The sequence below is a fragment of the Notechis scutatus genome, chromosome Z (genome assembly GCF_049901735.1).
Source record: "Notechis scutatus isolate UNSWTSFEM ecotype Mainland chromosome Z, rNotScu1.2, whole genome shotgun sequence".
In the NCBI taxonomy this organism is placed as follows: domain Eukaryota; kingdom Metazoa; phylum Chordata; class Lepidosauria; order Squamata; family Elapidae; genus Notechis; species Notechis scutatus.
Window position 1 is genome coordinate 59,029,419 of NC_142025.1, and position 5,810 is coordinate 59,035,228.

The 5,810-nt window shown below is 40.0% G+C and overlaps 1 pseudogene; it reads right to left on the minus strand.

Annotated features, from left to right (window-relative positions):
* Positions 1–203: 203 nt before the first annotated feature.
* On the minus strand, positions 204–4,712 carry LOC148128888 (uncharacterized; annotated as a pseudogene).
* Between the last annotated feature and the right edge of the window lie 1,098 nt (positions 4,713–5,810).

Here is a 5,810-nt window from a genome sequence, read left to right on the forward strand (position 1 = left end):
GATCATAGTGTGGTATATCAGTGTGTTTTCAATTGTTCCTTCCCTTTTTGTTGTTTTGATACATTGGGTACATTCTTCTAATGGTTGGGCTGGGTTTAAGAGTAGAATAACACTTACCCCTAACAGGTACCACTGAGTACCTTCCCAATACATCCTCTATAATTTTTATCTCACACTCTATTATACACCCGGTACAGCAAACACAATCAATACAATGTGAACAACAACATCCACATGCACAATTACAAAACCAACACATCCGGGAGGACACACAATGGGATTTGTTCAGTTGTGGTCTCCTTCAGTTGAGGGAAGAGCATAGGCATCCATTCTTCTCTGAATAAGAAAAATACAAAAGTTAGCCAAATTATGAATGTCACCACCCCTACTGGAAAAAGGATAGTCCGCAGGTCCATTAAGTTCTTCGGAACTTCAACTTCAGTGGATCTCCTTGGTGAGATTCCACTTTCCACTCATCTGGGGCTGGCACGGGCCCCTTCACTCTCAAACAATGGGTTCACCCTTGCTCTTGTGTCCGTACTGCTGTTTCAGTTGTTAGCAGGATGAGGAAAGATCCTTCCCAGGTTGGGGATAATTTTTCGTCTTTCCAGGTCTTTATTAATATCCACTGTCCAGCTTGGTATTTGTGCACAGCAAAGTCCAAAGGTGGCGTTTGCGCAAGGATGCCTTTCTGTCGTAAAAGAGAAAAGCTGGACAATTCTTGTACATATTTTCTAATTATTTTATCTGTCAGCTCAATCCTTGGTAACCCCTCCTTTCCCATATAAGGTATTCCAAATAATAATTCAAATGAGGACAATCCAATATCTTTCCTTGGTTGTGTCCTGATTCTTAGTAAAGCCAGGGGGAAACTGGTTTCTTCCATTATCTTAATTAGTGTTTGTTTTAATTTTTGATTAGCTCGTTCCACCGCCCCTGAGCTAGGAGGGTGCCCCAGGTGTATGATAATCCCATTTTATTCCCAGAACCTCATTAATTAATTTTATCACCCTTGCTGTGAAATACGTCCCCTGGTCACTATCTATTACCTCAGGAAGACCATATCTAGGTATTATATTCACAAGCAACATCTGTGCTGTGGTACTAGCATTTGCTTTTCACATGGAAAAGCCTCTACCCATCTGGTCAGATGATCTACAATGACCAGTAAGTATTTCATTCTTCCTGCCCTAGGTAATTCAGTATAATCAACTTGTAGTCTTTGAAAGGGTCGCAGAGCCAATTCCCTTCCCCCTATCGGTTCTTTTCTGTGTTGCTTTATTTACTTTCAAACAGGTTAAGCATTTTCTAATCATTTGTAAGGCAATACAGTGTATTCCTTTACATACATATTTTCGTTGTATTAAATCCACCAATGCCTGCACCCCCCAGTGAGTTCCCTCATGCAATCGTTCCACCAGATTCCTCATTACTGTTTTGTTCAAAACCTTCCTCCCCATCTGGCAACCTCCACTCCCCTTTCTCATCCTGTATCACCCCCCCTTTTCTCATTATTTCTTCTTCATTTGCAGAAAATTTTGGTATTATCTGTTCCCCCAATTCCGGTATCATTATAAACACTTTATCTCGCTCCATCAGTCCTGCTTCCTTTGCCCTCTCATTTGCTAAATTATTGCCATAGACTTCAAACTTATCTCCTTTCTGATGTACATGTATTATGGCTAGTGCCTTTGGTATGTTAAGTAACTGTAGTATTTCAATGACTAACTCTGCTTTTGCTAATCCCTTCCCTTTGCTATTCACCAACCACCCCTCTTTCCATATCTTTTAAACGTATGGGCTATTCCAAAAGCATACATAGAGTCTGTATATATATTTTCCCCCTCTGTGCCTAACTCTTTCAAAGCCATTTTTACAGCATATAGTTTGCAAACTTGAGTAGACCACTGATTTGGTAATCTTTCAGATAAATATTGTTTTCCATGATTCTCCTTTTATCACTGCATAAGCACTTTTCCTTTCTTCCTCAATCACTCTGGAACTTCCATCTATAAATAGGGTCCTTAATCCTTCTATTCTGGTTTCCTTCAAATCCTCTCTCACTTTTGTCTGGTAATCTATTGCCTCTAAGCAATTGTGCTCTATTTCCTGTTGGTCTCTTTCCCCACTCAGAAACTGAGCTGGATTTACATTGGCATCAGTGACTATGACTAAACTAGGATATTCTAACAAAATGCTCTCATATTTCATGAGTCTAGAATTTGTCATCCACTTCTGAGCTGGTTGATTTAAAATACTCCATACTTGATGTGGACTGCTAACTACAATTGCTCCTCCAAAAGTTATTTTTCTGCTGTCTTGAACTAGCAAGGCAGTAGCCACTATTGCTTGTATGCAAATCAGCCACCCCTTTATTACTGGGTCCATCAAATCTGATAAAATGCTACTGGTTTCTTCAACCCTCCCCATTTCTGGGCTAACACTCCTTTAGCTACTCCATTTTCTACTGCCACAAAGAGGTGAAAGGTTTTGTCTAAATCTGGCAAGGATAGAACTGGTGCTCTTTTTAATTTCTTTTAACTCCTGGAACTTCTCCCTATCTTCCTCTGACCATTTTATTGTCCATGCTTCAGAATCTGTCAATTTTGAATATAGTGGTTTAGTTGTTTCTGCATAATTTATAATCCACTGTCTACAGTATCCCACTAGTCCTAAAAAAATTTCTAAGAGCCATTTTGTCTCTCTGTAGTGGCTGGATTATTATGCCTTCTATCCGAGAGGGAGTAATCTTTCTGCTGCCTTTACTTATCAGATGTCCTAAATATTTTACCTCCCTTTCTACATACTGTAGCTTGTTTTTAGATACTCTTAGTCCTTGGTCTGCTAAATAATTTAGCAAATCATTAGTTCCTTTCTCCACATCCTGCTTCTTCTCCCCTGAGAGCAACAAGTCATCTACATATTGTATTAGGGACAAGTTTGGATCTTTTGGGAATTTCTCTAATATTTGTTCTAAAATTTGACCAAATAAATTAGGACTTTCAGTATAACCTTGAGGCAATACTGTCCATCTCAATTGACATTTTCTTCCTGTGTCTGGATCCTCCCATTCAAATGCAAAAACATTCTGAGATTCAGGATCAAGCGGGCAAGCCCAAAAAGCATCCTTCAAATCAATTACGCTAAACAGCTGATGTTCTAGGGGAATCCTACTTAGTAGAGTGTGTGGATTGGGGACCACAAGGTGCCTATAAACTATTATATTATTAATTTTTCTCAAGTCTTCAACTAGGCAATAATTCCCATTGGGTTTTCGAACAGCTAGTATAGAATTGTATGGAGACATTGTAGACTTTAAAAGTCCATCCTGTATTAATTCCTTTGACTGGTTTTAAGCCCCTTCTTCCTTCTAGGCTGATTTCATATTGCTTCTGTCTTATAGGCTCAGTAGTTTTTAGAGTGATTTTTTATGGGGGTTACTTGTAATCCCCTTCTCTTTCCTTTAGTAGCCCATACAATAGGTGTTATCTCCTCTTCATTCTCCTCTGTTAATACTAGTAATTGTTTCCTAATCAATTGGATCCCCCATTCAGAGTTTTGAAGCACATCTCTATCCAACCAATTCACTCCTGCCTCTGGTACATACAGTGGTTGTATTTTGGTCTCATAATCTCCCCACCTTAAGATTAATGGATTTAATTGAGGAACTTCAAAGGATTGCCCCGCTACTCCCGATATTTTTATCAAGGTGTTACTTAACTGGCAACCTTGAGGTATACTTATGAGAGATGTCCTTGAAGCTCCGGTGTCTATTAAGAATACTAATTCTTGTTTTTCTGGTCCCAATTGTAGATTTACCAAGGGCTCTTGGTGGAACTGTAATATCAAGGGCCCCTGACCTCCCTACTTCTCATCCTCTTCATCCATCAATCTATACACTCTCTGTTCCCTCTCCATCTCTTTCTCTTTGAGGGCAGTTTCTTGCAAAATGCCCCTCCCTTCCACACTTAAAACACTGATTTCTATCCCCTTGTCTCCCTGTTCCTCTCCCCCCCACCCCCGGTTCCATTGCCCTCGATTTCCAAACTCTCTTCTCTGCCCTCTCTGATCCCCTAAACGTTTTATCCATCATAACTCCCACTGTTGATAACAGCATTTTCTTATCCTGTTTCCTCTCTTGTTCACCTCAATTCACAAATGCTTCCTGGGCCTCTGCCAATATATCCATTATATTATTTTCTCCCCAATTTTCTATCTTCTGGACTTTCCTCTGGATGTCCGCATAGGACTGTATAACAAACTGACTTTTCAGCAACTATTTAAAAATTTTGCTGTCCTCTTTCATTCCTCCATATTTTTTCATTGCATCTCTAAGTCTCTCCAGGAAATCCCCATCCTTTCTTTGATGTACACTGAAAGCTTTAGAAATGTGCTTACTTTGGGGTACACAGTTACGAATACCCTCTACAATCATTTGCTTTAAATCTTCCATTTTCTGTCTATCGGCCAGGAGGTTATTATTCCAATCTGGCCTTTGTAATGGAAATTTGTCTTCTGCAGCTGCCTGACTTACTCCTGGATGATGGTCTTCCCAATATTTTCACAGCTGCCTTTTTAATTATCTGCTTTTCTTCTGTAGAAAAAAGGAAGCCCAGAGAGTACTGAAGTTCATCCCAAGTATATGTGTTTGGTCCTAGGAAAGCAGCAACCTCATCAGCAACTGTCTGAGATTCCTCCTGGGCCTTCTTCATTCTGTTTAAACTTCTTCAACTCTGTGGCTGTGATATTATGTGATACATAACCCAACATTGGTTGTCCTTGTGCACTTACACCTTGGGGAACCTGCCTGAAGGGGAATAATTTCTCTTCTTTTTCTTCCTCTCTCTCTCTCTCTCTCCTTCACTTTCTGTCTAGTTCTTACTGCTATAGGTTGATCTGCCACTTCCTCCTCCTGCTCCCTGGGCAGCATATGGGTTAGGGGGCCGAGGTGCCTAAGGTGCCTGATGCGGCTGAGGTGCACTTGGAGCTACATAAGGGGGAAGATATTCCAGAGGATCCCAGTTAGGTGGCTCCTCTTCTTTCTCCTCCTTCAATTTAAAAAGCTGAGCCTTCTCAGGTGGAACTGGGCTTTCCCAGTGTACACGTGTTAGGAATGATAGTCACCTAAACAGTTGGGTTGGCAATATATAAACCAGGATTTAATACTGTTGTATCTTTAAGAAAATGCTGTAATTGTAATTGGCTGAGGTTCCTCCAATGGCCATAAGATGGAGCCAGAAACCTGGTTTGTTCTCTTCTTGCATTTCCCTATTGCCTTTTGCCTGATCGTCATTCTGCTGGAATTGCTGTGAGTCTTGCAAACTGTTAGCAAACTCCGTTTACTGAACTTTGTTTATGATACAGGACTTCGTTTTTGGATTATCCCTGGACTGATTGTATTGAATACTACCTGCTTTAACCGTGTATGATTTGGACTGTTTGTTGGATTTTGTTTACCCATTTACAGGAAGTAAAACCTACATTTTACTATTCAGTGTATCTGTATGCTGGTCCTGTTATTCAACATCACTCTCACTACGCTTCCCTGAGTGCACTCATTCTCCTAACGGGAAATACCTCAACAACATGGTACCATGGTTTTACATAAGGTATTTCACTACTTAAAGTTGGTCTTGAAAGTATATATTGTTCTAGTTTCCCTATCCAATATTTGTCTGACTCTCCCAAATGGTCCCAATGATAATCAGGGGGACTTATATTTTGGCCACTTTTTGTGACATAATCTAATCATTTGACTTTTAGTTAATTTACAGGTTCATGGGATTAAATTATCATCATCCCATTGAGAT